Source organism: Dipodomys merriami, unplaced genomic scaffold (assembly GCF_024711535.1).
Source record: "Dipodomys merriami isolate MVZ:Mamm:240054 unplaced genomic scaffold, mDipMer1.0.p SCAF_9, whole genome shotgun sequence".
Taxonomy (NCBI): Eukaryota; Metazoa; Chordata; class Mammalia; order Rodentia; family Heteromyidae; genus Dipodomys; species Dipodomys merriami.
Genome location: NW_027206512.1, coordinates 19,543,961 through 19,564,918, shown reverse-complemented (window position 1 = coordinate 19,564,918; position 20,958 = coordinate 19,543,961). Strand labels below are relative to the sequence as shown.

The 20,958-nt window shown below is 36.8% G+C and overlaps 1 long non-coding RNA gene across 1 annotated transcript in view; it reads right to left on the bottom strand.

Moving 5' to 3' along the window:
- Window positions 1–7,846: 7,846 nt before the first annotated feature.
- The window catches only part of LOC138820963 (uncharacterized), a 38,472-nt gene continuing 25,360 nt past the window's right edge, over window positions 7,847–20,958 (bottom strand). Inside the window, exon 3 of the long non-coding RNA XR_011370022.1 lies at window positions 7,847–8,062. This is a non-coding gene — a long non-coding RNA (uncharacterized lncRNA). The remainder of the gene's footprint in view (window positions 8,063–20,958) is intronic.

The window sequence follows — 20,958 nt, the reverse complement described above, 5'->3', positions numbered from 1 at the left end:
TTCTTCTTCTTCTTCTTCTTCTTCTTCTTCTTCTTCTTCTTCTTCTTCTTCTTCTTCTTCTTCTTCTTCTTCTTCTTCTCCTCCTCCTCCTCCTTCTCCTTCTCCTTCTTCTTCTTCTGTCAGTCATGGGGCTTGAACTCTGGGCCTGGGCAATGCCCTCAGATCTTCAGCTCAAGGCTAGTGCTCTAACACTTGAGCCACAGTGTCACTTCTGGTTTCTCTGAGTGGTCTATTGGAGATAAGAATCTCATGGAATTTCCTGCCTGGGCTGAGTTTGAACCACGATTCTCAGATCTCAGCCTCTTGAGTAGCTAAGATTACAAGCATGAGCCACCAGTGCCTGGCTACCATGCTGGTTCTAATGGTAGGAGTATCAATTTTACAAATGCAGTAAATCAACCAGCATCCAGAAAAACATACTTTCATTTAGAATTCACTTACAAGGGAAAGGCCTTTAATTACCAAAGAATCTATAGAGAAGGCATCAACAGCAACAATATGGTAATCTAAGACCTTAAACGGCTTCAGTTATATTTTGAAATAATCCCAGCATTCTTTTAAAATAATAGGCACTTCTTGGGCTATGGTCAAGGTATTTAAGGTCATCTGATTTGGAAAAGCCACTCCATGGATTTTTGTAATCTTGTTCAAGAGGGTGATGACCTGTGAGCTTTGGTTAAAACCAGCTGCTATGAACTTAGGAAGTAGAAAAACCTACCAAGCTCCTGGATTGGAAAGATTAACATCACGAAAATGGCAATACTTCCCAAGGCTATCTACAAATTCAATGTGATACCTATCAGTATTCCAACCTCATTCTTCAAGGAAATAGAAGAGGCACTCTCAAAATTCATATGGAACAATAAAAGACCTTGAATAGCAAAAATGATCCTTAACAGAAAGAACAGTGCTGGAGGAATATCAATTCCAAATTTCAAACTCTACTACAAAGCCATAGTAATCAAAAAAGCTTGGTAATGGCACAAGAACAGACCTCAGGACCATTGAATAGAATTGAAAACCCAGAAATGAACCCACAGACCTATAGCCACCTAATCTTTGATAAGGGAGCTAGAAAAATAGAATGGAAGAAAGACAGTCTCTTCAGTAAATGGTGCTGGCAAAATTGGTTAATCACCTGTAGAAAACTAAAGCTAGATCTAGATATATCACCCTGCACCAGAATCAACTCCAAATGGATCAAAGACCTCAAAGTCAAAGCAGACACTCTGAAAACATTACAGGAAGGAATAGGAGAAACCCTAGGTCTCTTGGGCACAGGCTGAAATTTTCTTAATAGAGACCCAGAAGCACAACGAATCAAAGAAAGGTTGGACAAATGGGATTGCATGAAGCTGTAGAGCTTCTGCATGGCAAAGTACATAGCTAGCAAGATCAATAGAAAGCCCACAGATTGGGAGAAGATCTTCACTAGCCATACAACAGACAAGGGTCTCATATCTAAAATATACTTAGAACTCAAAAAATTTAATCCCCCAAGAACAAATCCTCAAAGACACAACTGCCCAATAAATAACTGGACTAAAGACTTAAAGAGAGACTTCTCTGAAGAAGAAATAAGAATGGCCAATAGACACATGAAGAAATGTTCAACCTCCCTAGCCATAAAAGAAATGCAAATCAAAACAACATTGAGATACCATCTCACCCCAGTTAGAATGGCTATAATCAAGAACTCTAATAACAACAGATGCTGGAGGGGATGTGGCCAGAAGGGAACTCTACTGCATTGTTGGTGGGAGAGTAAACGTGTTCAACCCACTTTGGAAAGCAGTATGGAGGTTCCTCAAACGACTCCACATAGAGCTCCTTTATGACCCAGCAATCCCACTTTTGGGCATTTACCCAAATGATCACAAACAATGCCATACTAAGGCTACCAGCACAATTATGTTTATTACAGCATTACTTATCATAGGTAAGATATGGAGCCAACCCAGATGTCCCTCAGTAGATGAATAGATCAAGGAATTCTATGCCTTCATCAGAAAGAATGACATTGTCCCATTTGCTAGGAAATGGAAAAACTTGGAAAAAATTATATTAAGTGAAGTAAGCCAGGCCCAAAGAAACATAGGTCCCATGGTTTCCCTAATATGCAATAACTAGGACATGTATAGTACATGTACATGTGTACATATGACCATATAAGATGATGTTAAGTGAAATGAACCCCAAGATAGGGACACAAGTATCTTTTTTCTTTCTTGCTATTGTTTCTAATGTATTTATAATGTACCACGTGATTTTTTTGTTTCTTTGTATGTTCGCTCCTACGGTATAACCCCTGTTTTCACTGAATTTGATGTCGGTGCTCTGTATCTTGTATATCCACTTCTCTAATTTGGAGAGGGGAAGGGAAAAACAAAATGCTTAAATAAGGATTCAGGTTGAACTTTGGAAAGCAGTATGGAGGTTCCTCAAAAGACTCCACATAGAGCTCCCCTATGACCCAGCAATCCCACTTTCGAGCATTTATCTAAATGATCACAAACAAGACCATACTAAAGCTACCAACACAACTATGTTTATTACAGCATTATTTATCATAGCTAAGATATGGAACCAACCCAGATGCCCCTCAGTAGATGAATGGATCAAGAAAACGTGGTATATATACACAATGGAATCCTATGCCTCCATCAGAAATAATGACATTGTCCCATTTGTTAGGAAATTGAAAGACTTGGACAAAATTATATTAAGTGAAGTAAGCCAGGCCCAAAGAAACATAGGCCCCATGGTTTCCCTTATTTGCAATAATTAGTATATGTCTGAGACAAGCAGAAAAGGTCAGATAAGTTGATGTTAGATGAAATGAACCCCAAGGTAAGTATTCAAATGTTTTTTCTTTCATGTGATAGTTTCTAACATATTTATAAGATGATTTCTTTGTTGCTTTTTATGTCCCTCCCTCACGATATAACCCCTGCTTTCACTGTATTTCATGTTGGTATAATTTGTGGAGGGGAAGGGAAAAAACAAATCATTTGAATAGGGATACAGGTGGATCCATTGCAATAACGAGATGTACAAGTCATTATGTTGAAAAACAAACTTTACAACTTTGGCCGTGGGGGGGAGGGGGGAAGATAGGAGGTCCTGTAAAGGGGGGGGGGGAGATGGGAAGGGATAGGAAGGGAAAACAAAGGAGGAGGCAACAATGCTTGATAAGAAATGTACCCATTATCTTGCCCATGTAATTGTAACTCCTCTGTACAGTATTTTCGCAAAAAAAAAAGTAGAAAAAAAAGATACAGGTTGACCCATTGTAACAATGAGATGTACAAGACACAATGTTGAAAAACAAACTTTACAATTGGGTGGGGGAGTGTGGTTGTGGAGGTTGGAGGGAAAGGATGGAAGGGGGAAAACAAAGGAGGAGGCAACAATGCTCAACAGGAAATGTATTCATTACCTTGCTTATGTAACTGTAACCCCTCTGTACAGCAGTTTTACAATAACAAAACAACAACAAAACAACAACAACAAAAATCAGCTGCTATATTTTTCTAGAACTTCTACCTGTAATTCTACAAGGATGAAGCTGGTCTCTGGGGCCAGTAAGCCACAGATCAGATAAGACAAAGGGTACAGAATACTAAACAGACAGAAAAAATAGAAATAGCTGCAAATAGGACATAATAAGAACCTCTTGTTTCCAATTCTTAGAGTTCACTTTGATATACTTCATTATATATGGTCCTATACACTTAGTAATAGGGCCATTGTGATCTCCTGTTAAGAATATCATAATATATTCAAGGTATTACAAATGAGGAAAACTGTGAAACCAATACTTCTTTGAGCCTGGCTTGCTTTGCTTAATATAATTTTTTTCCAGATTTTTTCATTTCCTTATAAATGGGGCAATGTCATTCTTTCTGATGGAAGCGTAGAACTCCATTGTGTTTATCTACCACATCTTCTTGATCAATTCATCTACTGAGGGGCATCTAGGTTGGTTCCATATCTTTGCTATGGTAAATAGTGCTGCAATGAACATGGTTGTGCTGGAAGCTTTAGTGTGGCCTTGTTTGTGATCATTAGGGTAAATGCCCAGGAGTGGAATTGCTGTGTTATAGGGGAGCTCTGTGTTTTTAGTCTTTTGCAGAACCTCCATACTACTTTCCAGAGTGGTTGAACAAGTTTATACTCCCACCAACAGTGTAGTAACATTCCCTTTTGTAAGATGGTCTTACATTTATCTAATAATCTGCTGTTCAACTAGTAATTTTACATAAGTAACTAGCTGCCTCAGTGTAAATATCTCAGCTGGGCTTAGCACATCACAAGTGATTAGTTCTTTCTGGAGACAAGGAAGCCAGCTCTTGGCTGTATGATCTAGTTACTATGAAAAGTAAGTTACATGTTAGGGAACTTCTCCCCACATTTGAACTCTTAGCCCAATTTGCTGTTGATTGTACACATACATTTATATACCTTGGGTGGCTCTGAAGTAGGAGTGTACATCAATGACTCCTTAAGAATTTTAAAGGAAGTTTAGTATTCTGTGGTCCAGATTAATGATCCAAGATCAGTCTCAATTACAACCTCCTATAAAGGTTTTGCTATAATACCCAAGTCAGATATCCTTATTCTGTACTAGCCTGCTATCTGTGAGTATCCCTGTAGTTATTTGAGCTCTGGGAACCTGAATATTGGCAATGATCTTTTTTTCTTGTCAGTCACATGGCTTTGTTGAAAGAAGATGCTTTAGAGCCCTATTCTGCCAAGTGGTTGAGTCTAAATGTTTTCTAGGCAAAGCTCTTAAGTTGGGCTGGTTCTTAAGTTTGACTTAAGTTATCCACCTGTTGCAGTAGGTTTTGTTGGTTTACTCACAATGTTCTTGAAATTCTAGCCAATATTTTTTCAAAGACAGTGAGTGAGATTTTTTTTTTGGGGGGTCCAGTCATGGGGCCTGAACTCTGGGCCTGGGCACTGTCCCTCTTCAGCTCAAGGCTAGCACTCTACCACTTGAGCCACAGCGCCACTTCTGGCTTTTTTCTTTTTTCTTATGTGGTGCTGAGGAATCGAACCCAGGGCCTCAGGCATGCAAGGCAAGCGCTCTACCACTGAGCCACCTTCCCAGCCCCAGTGAGTGAGATTTTTAAGTGTTGGGATATACATCCCCACACTGTTGGGTGTTTTTGTGATTTTGTGACTGGAGATCTTTGCAAGACAAACCCGTGACTTTGCTTTTTGCATTCCACTTGAAAGCATCTTTTAGATCAAGGACACTGAACCACTAGCATTTTATTGGCAAAGCATTTAGGAGAGTGTAAGAATGAGGCACTATAGAATGAATGACCTGGAAAATTGCATTAATAGCCTGTAAATATTGAAACAAACAAGACTCCTTAGATCTAAGCTTTGAAAACTGCTAAAACAGTAGTATTAGAAAGTGAGTTGCAGAAATTCTTGAAGAATGGGTTGAATTCCCTCAAGTACCTTCTGTTACAAAGAGTATTGCTTTAATGAGGAGTTAATATGCCTTCTTTCAAAAGATCTTTAACAGACAAATACTTTAGTCTTGCCTGGGATCGCATTGGCCCACAGTGTCTAGATCACCTGCTAGAGATGAAGTGCCTCTTCTGTTGTCACTTTATATATTTATATATGCTGTTTCTCTGGGAAGATTACTTGAACATTAAATATTCATAGCAAGTCCCTAATAATGGGCTGTATGTTCTGCTCATATAGACAACTGAGTTAGTTGCAAGTCACTTAGGCTCTACTCTAATGATTGGAAGAAAGTCTGCTCTTAGACTTTGATAATACTCCTATGCCACATACAGTCAAGTTAGACCCTTTTAATCCAGAGAGTAATTAAAAACTTAGTATGTAGCCCCTATGTTGAGCAGGAAGCTTATAGATTAGTTTCGCACTGTCAGTTGTACCAAGGGAATCTTTGGGGAAATGTCTGATATGAAAGTGTTGTGGGAGTCTCAGGCCTCCTTAGCCTTAAATCATTATTAACTCCTGCCAAGGAATGCTTCAGATCATTGAGCTGATTCTTTTTGTTTGAGAGTTTGGATGACAGAACAGAATTCTTCCTTAAGGACCTATCCCCTTTCAGGTAGGGTCTCCAATTCTGAGTTCCCAGCCCTGAACATCTGGGCAAAGATAATGGATTATTTGGCTTCTTTAATTTTCATTTTTTAATTTTCATTTTTAAGCTCTACCTACCAACTGAGAAGGGTTCAACAGTCTGCTGAGATTTCTTTACTTTTTTTTTCTCATGTCAGGGGAGATGCTGTGGCTTTGTCATGCTGACCTAGGACTTTGAATATAAGTATATCACCAATAATTTTGATATAATCTAACTAAGCTGAGGGCATCTTCAGTTCCCTGTTGTTATAGTTGTTTCTTATTTAAGCTATTTGGATCCCTCCTAATATATACTTAGAGTAGTGCTCTTACTATTGTCATTTGAGTCCCCATTCAGAGAAGCAAGCACCACTGCTTCTATTGGATCTGGGATGTTTAGGATGAATGATTAGAGTTTCTTCACTAGATTTAAACTACCTCTCATCTGTAGTTAACATTCCACTGAACAAAGCTTATATTTCAGTTTTGAAATACTGGCTGTGAGAAAAAAGGTAGGTAAAGACTTCTATACATTTTGGGTATCAGCATGATAAGAAGTGCTAAATTTTTCCAGCTTTATAAGTTGGAAATAGAAAATGAGGTTTAAATGTCCAATAGTAGCCTGCTGGTTGATCTTGGGCATTTAGTCATTTTAAGACACAAGCTCATTGGAAATTGCTTTGTCCACTTTGGTAAGTATCTGACAAAACTGAGTAACCTGACAGCTTTGAAAGGGAGAGACCATTTTAGATTCACCTGCATATCAAGGAGGTAGCATCTGTCCTGATGGTTTTGGTGTCTCTAGCAGCTGAAAAAGGATTTGGCACAGGTGCAAAGTAGGTACAACTGTTGGGCATCAGGGAATTATGGGGTTTAACCAGTTAATAATTCCTCCCCTTAAATATATTTCTTATCATCTGACCTTCTTGTATCATAAGATTGGTCCCTTCCTTAGAGAAATCTTGACTAAACCCATAGGCATTGAGCATACTGGATCTTATTCCATTTTCCTGAATTTTGACAAAGTTCCAAGTGTAAAATAGTGTAATAATTTAACAACTCACTAGGAGCCATTTCTCAAGTCTAGTGTATACATAAGCCAACAGCTTTATGATCATATTTTTTAGGTTTATAGCTATAAGTGGATCATATATATAGATGTCTCTGGAAGGAACTTTCTGATAACAGATTTTGTGTTTCCTATTGTTACACAAACTATAGTAGAGCTCTCTCAAATACCCTGCTTCATCTATAGAAACATCAGGACTCTATTTGTTGCCTAGTTATTGCATTTTCAAATTTTCCCTGCCAAAACAAGTAGCTTAGTTTCAGAATATCCTAAACAATCTCAAATGACGAAGATGAGAAAAGAGTGAGTCTTGACTGTTGGAGATTTTCCAAGGGCTTTAATATAAAGTCCTGCTTTAAATAGTGGGGAAACACCCAATGCCAGCTCAAAGTGGAAAGAAAAGTCCCTGAAATGAAAGTAATTAGAACAACTACATGGGCCCATTCAATCCGTCCTTGTTGTTTGGTATTGGATTGCTATTAGTAGCAATTGTTTGTGAATGGGGAAGCTCCTGGCTGGATATACCAGCTTACAAGAGTTGGGTAAAAGTCTTGTCTCCAGGGATTCCCAATCGACTAGGCACATCCACCCATCCCAGAAAACTGATCAAAGAAATAATGTGGTAGAGAAGGCAGGTAGGCAACTTTATTTATGGCATAACCACGCTAATGAGCTGAAGTCTACCTTTGAAGTGTTTGCAGCAGTCTTGGTTTTTATAGGAAAGAGAAAGAAGTGCAAAGATAAGGGGTTTCCATTGTGGTGGCCCATGACATCTTGGTCTGATTGAGGTCTGGTGAGTAGATCATCATTGCCTAATCCACCATGTAGAGCTATGACTATAAGATGTTCAATCAGACCTGTTGTGCCTGGAATCCAAGATACCTGTAATAGAGAAAGACTTGTGAGAATTCAAAAAGAAAGGAAAAAAGACTAAATCGGAGAAAATGCGTAACTTGGTTATGACCAGGTTTCTCTACACTCAGGGACATTGCACTCTACCTGTGAGCTGGTGAAAACAAGAAGAGGATAGACATTTCTATTCCAAAAGAGATAAATAGGAAAGAAGAGGTCCTAAGTAAGTCTAAAACCTGACAGCACAACTGTTAGACCTTCAGCCTTGAGGATGATCTTCATTGGCTCCATCCTGTGCTGGGACAGGGATGATGACCCAGTGGTTCTTCAGGGCTCAAGAGGAGCCTACCCTCATAAATATGCTGCATACAGGTTTATAGACATTTTTCCAGGCTGGAATTGCACAACAGTGGCTCTATTCTTGAGTGAAACCACTCCCACAGCTACATTTTGTGTAGTACTCTACAGGAGTCCTCACTCCAAGGCTCTCTGTGGTATCTTTCGGTTGAGGTAGAAGTGGCCACACCTCTTCAGCTCCTACACTATGTGTAGGAAAACATAAAACTCTGTTCTAATATTTAGTATTATAACTGTCAATTGATATAATTGACAAAAAACTTAGTTGTGTTCACAAGTGTCATTAGTATAGGTAGATTCTAAGGTCAAAAATTGAGAATTGTTCTGCTAAAAGCTCCAATAACACTATTTCTGTAAGTAGCATGAACCATCTTGAAGTAGCATGAAACAAGTAACTTTAGTAGTTGGGCCCTTCTCTTTCTTAATCCTTTTCTCCCATCTTTTAGTAGTACTTGAATATCGAAGAAATGTCTGAGAAGAGCCAGCTGCCATTCCTGAAAACATTGAACTTGATATCCAAAGAATTGTTGGCCTTTAAAGAAAACTGATTTGATTGCTTGATTTTCTTCATCTACTTTAAACAAAATAAGCTTGAATGAAACAGATGAGGTGCAGTTGACTAATTGATTATGGTCAGTTACTGATGTATATATGATAATATTTACCTTCATTTCTGTTGAAAGTCAGCCCCTTGTGTATTTCATGCTAGGAGGAAACAACGTGTGCTATTAGATCCACTGGTGTCTTAGAGTTCTGTCCAAATCACCCATAAGAAATGAGTCTTCTTCTGAAGCTTAAAAGTTTCGTTTCAAAATGTTTCCTTAAGGGTATTTCAACGGAAATGGAGGTATGACACAAGCGGTAAACTGCTTCAGCACAAGGCCCTGAGTTCAATTCCTCAAAAGAGTTTCAGTCAGCACAATTATTTGGCCAGAGGCTTCTTTTTTGTAATCCTAGCTACTCAGGAGGCAGGGATCAGAGGACTGTGATTTCTACCTAGCCCAGACAGAAAAGCCTGGAAGATTCTGTCTCCAAAATAACCATTAAAAAATCCAGAGTTTAAGCTGTGCTTGAGTGGAACTGAGCAGCTGAACAAGCATAAGGCTCTGAGTTCAAACCTTAGTGTCAGAAAAAAAAATTCTAGTCTTTCTCAGTTCATCTCTTTTGGATAAAAACATGTCTGTACTATACAATGTTTCATAGGATTAGAATTGCACATATTCAACATGTTTTTGCTTCCACCAAACAGTTTGTGAACAGATTTCCAAGTGATTACATATAGTTTAATAATTTAAAAATACTACATGAAATTGGATGGCATATATATCATATAATTTAAAAACGTCTCCCATGTAATGGAAACCTTGTGTCCAGATTTAAGCTTTAGTATTTGTTCCAATGAACAGACATAAATATATCATTATGGAGTTTTGTAATATTTTCCTTAAAAATATTTCTAGAAGTGCAATCGTTTAACTTCAATAAACTAAGACCCAGAGGTCAAGCAATTTATCTAAAGCCAGATTCAAACCCTAACTGACGCCAATGATCATAAAATTTCCATGATAACCTGTCAGCCACCAGTCTGCAAGTATAGTGAAGAAAGAGAAAGGACTCTTCCTTTATTAGTATGATTGATACATTTCTTGAGAATAATATTTGAACATAAACAGTAATCATCATGGATTTTTATTCTGTCACTCTTTTTAAATATGGTTCTTAAATGTCAGGGACATTTTTTCTTGGCACAATGAACATTTACAGCATTTTGTAAGAAGAGAGAATTGAGTTCCTTGGACTGTAGATTTGTCCTCTTCCTCCAGCCCCCTCCAATACTGTCCATCGATATAATAAGGATAATAACCTATGCCACTGGGATATAAAAACACTCATCCAAGGCAGAATAAGAAAGAAATACTCTGTAATAAGATGGGGCTAAATAATAGCAGGGCTACAAGAAAAAAATGAGTGGTCAGCTCCACTGGAGATGGGTATAGCTAGTGATCTCTCAATTGATCTCTTGAGGGATGACTAGACATATGTTCAGTGGGGAGACTGTTTTAGTCACAGTGAACATTGCATGTTGGGTGTTCTGACAATAATTGGTATGGTCAGGCAAAAGTTTTAAATTCTATTTTGGTGTTGGCAGAGATAATGGGAAGGAGGCCCATTTCATAGAAGGCTGTTCCTTTGCCTTCAATCTTGTTTTGAGTTCCTGTAATAGTGTAGATGAGAGAAGAAGGCCTAAAGTGTGGAATTAAGACATGATATATTTGAGAGATTTAAAGCTCAAAACAAATGCCAGCTGAAATGTATCCAGGATTTGTAGTTCTGTAGACCCTCAAACTAATTGGGAGACAACTGACAGCCAGAAGATGGTAAAGTTGGTAGTTGTCCAATTTCTTCTCTGATTCTAGATTTCTTGAGTTGAGTTTCAAATTCAAGGGACTCACTGGGGACAATTGAAGACATTTAGGCACATTACTAGTGTTTGTAGTTGTAAATTTCTTTTTGGACAGTGTGAGAACAGTTAAAATGTAAAAGAAACAAATCTGAGTTAATCCAATTCAAAGCTTGAACCCTCATCATTTGTGATATAAAAATTGGGAAAATGAATTTTTGGACAATTTATGTGTAATGCAAATGCACACACTATTTTGACTGTGCTAATAGCATAGTAATTGAGATTTCTCTTAATACTTCTGTTTATGTATTAAGGACAAATATCATAAAGGTTTACTTACACATTTTTCTAAAATTATCCTATACTGCCTTCCCTTATAATTTTTTTTTGCTATACGGTATCTTGGACTGCCCACACCAACAGATTTGGAAAGAAGGCCTACGGGCTCATAGAAACAAATGTAATAAGAGAATTTTGGTAAGCTCATCAGAGCATCAGGAACAAGGGAATTGAACTCAAAACTTTATAAATATGAGTATGGATGATGTCTCACTAGAATTGGCTGAAGGCACCAGAACCTGCTCCAGCCATTAATGCCACCATCAATGAAACTAGAGCATGCTACACTAAGAAACAAGGATAGTAGAAATTGAACTTTACAATAATGGATGTTATTGTACTCAGTCTCACATGCAAGCATTTGATTAAGTCTAAGGCATGTGCCCATGCCAACAAATCAAGAGGACAAAAGAAAATTGAATATATTTGGACTTCTAATGTTTTAAACTGGAAACAGGCTCTATTATACAGGAAGACCCAGATTAGACCCCAAAAGAAAGGGTCTATGACCACACTAATGTTACATTAATATCCCTAAAACTTGGTGCCTTAAACCAACAAGCATTGTTTATAAGACCATGGATCTACTTAGTAGTTCTGTTGGGCAGTTTTCCTGATCTTGGTAGGTTTCACTGTGATGTTGGTTGTCTGTAGGCTAATTTAGGTTGGTCTGAGCTGGACTCACTGGCTCTATTCTGTCTCTGTGCATCTCCTTTTTGCAGCCTGATTCTCTGGGCACAATTCTCATGGCAAATGGAAATGTGTAACTCTTAGTCTCTGAACTGGCATATGGTTGGTTCTACTATATCAAGTTAGCCTAAGTCCAGAGTCAGGAATAAGGAAATCATGGTTCCTTTTATCTGTTAAGAGAAGGCACCTGATACTCACTGCATAAGTAATTTCAGTTCTCTACTTTTCCTATATCCATAGTCATTTTATTATTAGAATGAGGAATAACATCTCTTACTTGTCCTTTCAACAACAATTATTTTTCATCAGTTACCGAGTTTATTTCCTATTCTCTTATTATTATCAATCTATAGTTTGGATCTGAAATGTTCCCCAAAGGGCTACACAGTAAAGGCATGGTTTCTAAACCCTGGCATTGTTGAGAGGTGATTAAACCTTTAAAAGAGGTGGAAGGCAGAGATAGGTGGGTCACAGTTTGAGGCCAGCCTGAATTTTTAAAAAAGCGAGATTCTGTTTAAAAGACAAGCTTGATGTACTGGTTATATCTATAATACTAGGTAGGATTGTGATTTGAGGTAAGGCCAGGCAAAAGCATGAGACCATTCTGAAAAACAATCCAAAAGCAAAGGGACTGGGGACTTGGCTCAAGTGGCAGAGTGCTTGCCACCATCTGAAGAAGAAGGCAGGGAAAGATCACAGTACAGTCTGAAGCTGAACTGATCTTATGAGGGTGAACCTCTCAGGTTTGGTCATTGTCTTTTAAAATTATCAGTTTATATACTAAAGTTTTTCTGTTGGATTATTCTCAGTCCTCATAATTTGTTGAGGTTTTCATTGAATCATTAGTCATTTTGTTACTCTCTAGGAGTCCTTTATTTTTCCCATGGTAATTATAATATACACACTTAGAAAAAATTATCAAAGACATTTAGGGTTTTTTTGGTGGGTGAGAATAAAGATATATTTGCCATTGTAAGACTCATGAATGAAACTAATTAACCAACAAGAGATTTACAGGAGGAAAACACAAAGAGTCTTTTTATAAGTTTTACATAATCAGAAATGCAGATCAGAAAAACTGTGTATTTTTATGCTTAATTTTGATGAGTGTTGAATAGTCATGAAGAAACAGGGGTAGACTTAAATGATCTAAATCCAAGTGGATTAAGCAAGTCCTGCTTTTGTAGATTCTGGGCATCTATGTGTCTGTGAAGATAACAATGTTCTTTTTATTTAAAAAAATTATTGTAAAGGTATTGTACAGAGGTGTTTCAGTTACATAAGTAAGGCAATGAGTACATTGCTTGTCAATCATTGTTATACTCTTTCTCATTTGTCTCCCACTTTCCCTCCCCCTAACTCTCCCCACTGTGCGAAGTTGTAAAGTTCATTTCCATCATAGTTTCTTGTGAGTATTGCTGGTGAATTAGTTCGCACTGGCTTTCTTCTATCCTGTTTTTTGGTTCTCTTATCAAAGATTAGGTGGGTATAGATCTGTGGTTTCCTTTCTGGTTCTTCACTTCTATTCCATTGGTCCTTAGGCCTATGCATGTGCCAACCAAGCTGGTTTTTTTAAAAATATATAACTACGGCTTTATATAGAGTTTGAAGTTATGGATTGATATTCTTCCAGCACTGTTTTTCCTGCTAAGGATTGTTTTTGCTATTCACTGTCTTCTATTATTCCATATGAATTTTTGGATTGATTCTTCTATTTCATTAAAGAATGTTGTTGGGATATCGATGGGTATTGCATTTACTTTGTAGATAGCTTTGGGCAATATTGCCATTTTCATGATGTTAATCTTCCCAATCCAGGAACATGGGAGTTTTCCCACTTCCTTAAATCTGCTTTAATTACCTGTTTTAGGTTTTAAAGTTTTCATCGTAGAGGTCCTTCACTTCTTTGGTTAAGGTAATTCCTAGGTATTTTTTTGAGGCTATTACAAATGGAGTTGCTTTTCTGATTTTAGCCTCGTTCTTCTTGTTGGCATGCAGGAAAGCTACTGATTTTTTGTAGGTTAATTTTATACCCTGCTACTTTGACAAAGATTTGAATTAGCTCAAGTAATCTGGGAGAGGAGCCTATGGGGTTCTTTAAATACAGATTCATGTCTTCTGCAAAGAGAGCGAGTTTTACTTCTTTCTCTATTTGGATCCCTATGTTTGTCTCTTGCCTTATTCCTCCAGCTAGGAATTCCAATGCAATAGTGAAGACTAGAGAGAGCAGACATAGGTTTTAACTTTTCACCATTAAGTATAATACTGGCTGTAGTTTTGTCATATAATTGAGGAATGTTCCATGGATGCCTAGTTTCTCCAGAGCTATTAAAATGATCATGTGGTTCATGTCCTTGCTCCTATTGATGAGTTGAATTACATTAATTGACTTTTGCATATTAAACCTGCTTTGCATCCCTGGAATAAATCCTGTTTGGTCATAGTGTATGAATATTTTTTATTAGTTGTTAAAGTTGGTTGCCCAGAATTCTGTTGAGAAGTTTTGCATCGTTGTTCGTTAAAGAAATGAGTCTACATTTCTTTGGGCCTGGTTTACTTCACTTAATATATATTTTTCCAAGTCTTTCCATTCCCTAACAAAGAAACATAGGTCCCATGGTTTCCCTTATTTGCAATAACTAGTATATGTCTGAGACAAACAGAAGAGGTCAGATAAAATGATGTTAGGTGAAATGAACCCCAAGACAAGGTCACAAGTGGTTATTCTTTCTTGCTATTGTTTCTAACATATTTATAAGGTGATTTTTCTGTTGCTTTGTATGTCCCTCTCCAACGGTATAACCTGTTTTCACTGTATTTGATGTTGGTGTAATTTGTGGAGGGGAAAGGAAAAAACAAACTGTTTAAATAGGGATACAGGTGGACCCATTACAACAATGAGATGTACAAGATGTGTCGAAAATGAACTTTACAACTTTGTCATGGGTGGTGAGGATGGGGTGAGATGGTAAGGGGAAACAAAGGAGGAGGCAACAATGCTTGATAAGAAATGTACTCGTTATCTTGCTCATGTAATTGTAACCTCTCTGTACAGTATTTTCACAATAAAAAAGTATTAAAAATAAAAATAAAAGAAATGGGTCTATAGTTCTCTTTCTTTGATGAGTGCCAATCTTGTTTTGGGATGAGGGTTATGCTGGCCTCATAGAATGCATTTGGTAGTGATCTCTCACTTTCAATTTCATTGAAGAGTTTGAGGGGTATTAGATTGAGTTGTCCTTTGAAAGCTTTATAGAACTCAACTGTGAATCTGTCTGGTCCTGGGCTTTTCTTGGATGGGAAGTCTTTTATTACCATTTCTATATCAGTACTTGATATGGAAATATTTACTTGGTTTAGATCTTCTTGGTTTAGTTTGGTTACATCAATATTTGCTAGAAATTCTTCCATTTCTTCCAGATTCTCCAATTTGTTAGCATAAAGGTTGGAGAAGTATTCTGTTATAATGTCCTGAATCTTGCTTGTTTCTGTTGTGATGTTCCTATTGTCATCTCTGATTGTATTTATGTGGATGTTTTGTTTTGTTTTGTTTTTTGGCCAGATTTGCTGAGTCTCTCAATTTGTTAATTTTCTCAGAGAATCAACTCTTTCTTTTGTTGATCCTTGCTATGGTTTTTTGGACTCTAATGCATTTAATTCTGATTTAATTTTAATTATTTGTTTCCTTCTACTGAATTGGGGTTTGGCTTTTTTCTCATTTTCAAGGAGCTCCAAGTGCATCATTAAATTGTTTGAGATTTCTCCAATTTGTTATGTTGGAAGTCAGAGTTATAAATTTTCCTCTGAGTACTGCCTTTACCATGTCCCAGAAGATTTTGTATTTTGTATGTTCATTTTTGTTAAATATCATGAATATTTGAATTTCTGTTCTGATCTCTTCCATGACCCACTGGGGATTCAACAATGTGTTTTTTCAGTCTCCATGAGTTACAGAATTTTCTATGGTGGCTTTTAGTATTGAACTCTAATTTTGTTCCATTGTGGTCTGAGAGAATACAGGAAATAATTTCAATATTTCTGAATTTGTACAGATTTGTTTTGTGACCTAAAATGTGATTTATTTTGGAGAATGTTCCATGTGCTGCCAAGAAGAACATATATTCTGATGCTACTGGATGAAATATTTGGTATGTGTCTGTTAAGTCTAGTTGGTCTATGGAATTGTTTAGTTTTGAGGTTTCTCTGTTGAGTTTTTGCCAAGCTGATCTATCCAGAGGTGACAGTGTGTGTTAAAGTCACCAACAGTCAATGTGTTTGGATCTATGTGTGATTTTAGGGTAAGTAGTATTTGTTTGATAAATTTGGGTGCTACAGTATTTGGTGTATAGATATTTAGAATTTTTATATCCTCCTGTAGGATAGATCCTTTTATTAGTATGTAATATCCTTCTTTATCTCTTGTCACTAATTTTAATTTGAAATCTATTTTATCTGATATAAGGATTGAAACACCAGTCTTCTTATGAGGGCCATTTGCTTGATAGATTTTATTCCAGTCTTTCACTTTCATTATACATTTGTTGTTGTGGGCAAAGTGTGTCTCTTGAAGACCAGATAGATAGATCTTACTTTTTGATCCAACAAGCCAATCTATGTTACTTAATTGGAGAGTTAAGTCCATTAATAGTGAGGGTTAGGATTGAGAAGTGTTTGGTACTTCTTATTATGTTATCTACCTTCTTAGGGGCGGTGCCTCATCAATTCTTACTATCACTATCTGATTCACTGTTTAGGGGCCATTTCTCTGCATATATTGTGTTATTGTTGGCTTTCTATGTGTAGAACATCTTTCAGTATCTTTTGTAATGCTGGTTTGATGGAGATATATTGGTTCAGTTTTTCTTTGCTGTGGAAGTTTTTATTTGTTCCTCAGTTATGAAGGAGAGTTTAGCTAGGTACACCATTCTTGGTTGATAGTTGTTTGTCTTTATTGCATAGCATACTTCATTCCAGGCTCTTCTTGCTTTCATGGTCTCTGTAGAGAAATCTATAGTTACTTTGGTTAGTTTTCCTTTAGAGGTGATTGATCTTTTCTCCTTGATATTTTAAAGGATCCTTTCCTTGGTTTTTATTAATTCTGTGTGAATTACAATGTGGCAGTGGCATGCTCTGTTCTGTTCTGGTCTGTTTGGGGGTTCTAAAGGATTCTTGTATCTGAATAGGCCTATCCTTTTGGATGATTGTGAAGTTTTCTGCTAGGATTCTGTTAAATATATTTACTAGTTCTTTAGCTTTTTTTATCTAGGTCTTCCTCAATGCCTAGAACCTTAAATTAGGCCGTCTGCTTGTGTCTTCTATCTGTTGTAGGAATATATCTTGATTTTGGGATTTGTTTTGAATAATTGTATGGTCTTTCCCTATAAAGTCTAGCCTATCTTCAATCACAGAGATTCCTTCTTCTGCATCCTCTAGTCTACTCTCAAGACTTTCTGTTTTGTTTTTTATTTACCTTCCATCTAATTGATCAGTTTTGATGGCTTCAGTTTCTTTTTTTTGTTATATATATATATATATATATATATATATATATATATATATATATATATATATATATATATATATATATATATATATATATATATATATAGTAAAGATTCTGTACAGAGGAGTCACAGTTACATGAACAAGGTAATGAGTCCCTTTCCTATCAAGCATTGTTACACCCTCCTTTATTTGATGGCTTCAATTTCTGTGCTGAAGCTTTATTTTAGATCTTGTATGGACTTCTTTACTTCTTTGGTTTGGGTTTCTGTGTTCTTTTTCAAATCCTTTAGCTGGGTGGCTATACTTTCATTGGACTCACTTTCCTTCTGTTGGAATTCATTCAGATTTCTCTTTGTGGATTCCATGAATTTTTCTATTAATCTTTGGTTATCCTCATCACACTCATGCATAACCATATGCAGGCTTTCAATCTTTTCACTCAGCATGTTTACCAGTAGTGTTTAATAGAGCATTTTGAGAACTATCCTTTAGCTTTTTCATTGACTGTTATCTGTTTATTTTGAGTGGTAGTTGAGGCTCCTTGACTTGCCATTTTTTTCTTGTGTTTTTATGGCTTTTTCTGTCCATTTGGAAATGAAAACAAGTCCAATTCCACACTAAAACATAATTTTATGATAAGCATCAACCCAGAGCCCTATAGTTACACAGACTTTAGCGGTTCACATCAAAGATTAGTATTTTTACTCTATCTCTCCTTTTTTTTGGATATGAAAACAGATCCAATATCATGACAGAACACAATTTTAAGACAAAAACCCACCCTGAGCCCTGTATTTGCACCAATTTTAGAAGTTCAAAATAATAGGTATTTCCCTATCTATCTCTTCTTTTCTTTGTTGGGGGGTATTGTGTATCAGGTGTGGGGATTATATATAGTTGTAATCAGTGGACAACTCTGTCAGGAGGCTTAACACAATCTGGACTGAAAGGATAATGCATGAGCCACTTTGACACAGTCACAATGGATACAAATCCAGTCTAGCTCAATGACACACAATTAGGGATCAACAGACTAAGGAAAACAGGAGTGAAGGATCAGAAATAAAAGAAAATGGGTTGATATAAATACATTTTTATTAGACTAGGATTCTTCTTCCTTTTCATTTTCATTTCCTACTCTCCAAAATATTACTATAATAAATGTTTTTACTTTCACTAACATGGACAGTAAAGTTGGAGTTGAAAGGTGACACAATGAACACTCTACTTCATTTCATGATGAATTGGAATGTGGATGTTAGCAGTTGTTGAAAAGGTAAGATCAAAAGCCTCCTGTTTTGATGGCTGAAGGGCCTAAGAGAATGTAATTTGAAGTTCTGTAAGTCTAAAAGCTGCAAAAAATGGCAAGAAACATCTCTCTCTTAGAATCTTTAGAGGTAACATGGTCCTGTGGTTGCAAGACTGGTTGCAGACTTCTAGCCTCCATAAAGATAAAGGAGTAAATTTCATTTGTATTAAGCTACCCAGACCATAGCAATTTGTTATGGAAGACCTAGGAAAATGGTACAGACACCATCACTGGTAGGGGGAATACACATGACTCCTGGCACAAGGTTCAGTTGTTAAAATTATTAACCATATAAATTCCTAAAGTGTTCATGTGTCGAGAAAGGAAATTGAAGGTGATGCGAACATATCACAGTGTAATTAAGTGACTCTTGCTAAATAAGATTAATAAGGGAAAAATAACAATCTTTGTGGCATAGAAAAGTTGTTGTCTTTTCCTCTATGCAAAGGAAAAGTATCAGGCTCTATACATGTTCATAAGAGCACATCCAACACATCTCCAGCTGGGTTAGGCTGAGGTTTAAGTCTATCTATTAGCCTAGAAGCCAGGAAGGGAAATGAAGGTATGTTTGAAGTAGAAATCATGAATGTCTTGTGGAAGACAGATCTTTGTAGCATATTTCAGTATAAAGTATTCTTTACATGCTAGCTGTTCTTAGCGATGTTGGGCTATAACTGCAAATCTGAAAGGTCTCATGCGACAATATCCATTCAGATGTCTGCATCTCATGTTTTAAGGTTCGAGGGTTTCCCTACTAGGGTCTTCGCTTTTGTATAACAAAATACTTTAGCTGGGAACTCAATTGAAGTTTTCAGGCTGATGCTCAGCTTTATTTTCTTTTCTAATACAGTTGTAGAACTCTTCATAAATGATCAGAAAATCCCTGTCACTCACATTCACCCTGTATCTGCTTGCTAACAGCTATGAGCTTCTCATTATACTACTTCAGAGCATCACCACAGCCTGTGTGATACAATTCATACCCTCTCCACAAGTGTACATTTCAGGCTTCCTTAGGTGAAATCTTTCCAACTGAGGTACTTGAGATTGTGCTAGATTCTGCTTGTACCCTCATCATCCAAATCAGGTCTGCTTCCAAACAGATAGTATGTAAGCCAGTCCCAAATCCCATTTATTTTTCAGACCACTTCTGATACTACATAAGAAGCAGATGTCAAGGTACATTTTCTCTAGTATTTCTTACATGTGTAATGCTATCAGAGTAAGTGCTAAGGGAGCCAATGAAGTAAGAGGACTGTCAGACTGCAATGCATATCTAAATTCCTGTGGAGAGAGGAAAGGATGAATGAAAGCTGGTTTTATGGAGTGCAATTATGACAAGGACATTGACGCCTTGACCTATTTTATGTGTTCTGCTTGTTCTGCTGTAGTATCCAGTGTGAGAAAGTCCAACAGCTATTTCAATCAGATAATACAAACAAGATGGCAGCCCCCTCCCCCACTGCTGTCTTGGCTTTGGGAGAATTCCAATTCCATGCACATATTTTGAAAACAAATTAATATGGTTGTGGACTTTATTATAAAGTTAACATTGTTTGTAATCATCACCCTGGCATCCCTTTAAATCTTATGTCTTGCTTGGAACTTAATTGGGCAAGAAAAAATGTTAATGTTTTAGGGATTAAAGTGATATCATATGAACAAATTTCAGTTGGAAAGCATTGTTTTGAAGAATAAACTTTTAAGTCAAGTATATTTTGTAATTATTACTTATTTGATCATTAACTTGAAGGTCAATAAAAAAGTAATTTTCTGGAAGTCTCTGCCAAAGCACAATATCGAGAAGATTACTGTAAAAGGCAAAGGATATATGAAATGATGGTGCTCTCATAGTTGATCAACTTATAAATCACGCTGGCATGAGTTCTTATAGTTGATCATCTCCTGGCTGGTGGTCACTTACTGCATCCAGCCACTCCAGCTAAGGAAATACCTCAGTCCAAGATATTAAACAGCCAGTACTACAGAAAATCCATCAATTTGATCATAACTCATAGGATTTTAATACAAACTCTATATCTATACATTAATCAAATTGCATAGACATGGGATAGTTTTTAAAGAACACTCTCTAGGGTATGGGGTGATTAATGCAGTCATGACTGAAGGAGATTGATAGTACTTACTTCTGTTAGAGTTAGTTTATTCTGTCAATAAAGTCAGAGTTCTAGACCATAGATGGCACAAATACCACTTCTAAATTGCAATGTATTTTAATATAATGATGTACTCATCACAGGGAGTATTGATTTGGATTTAAATATATGAATATATTAGGCTTCTGTTTGGTTAAAACCCTGA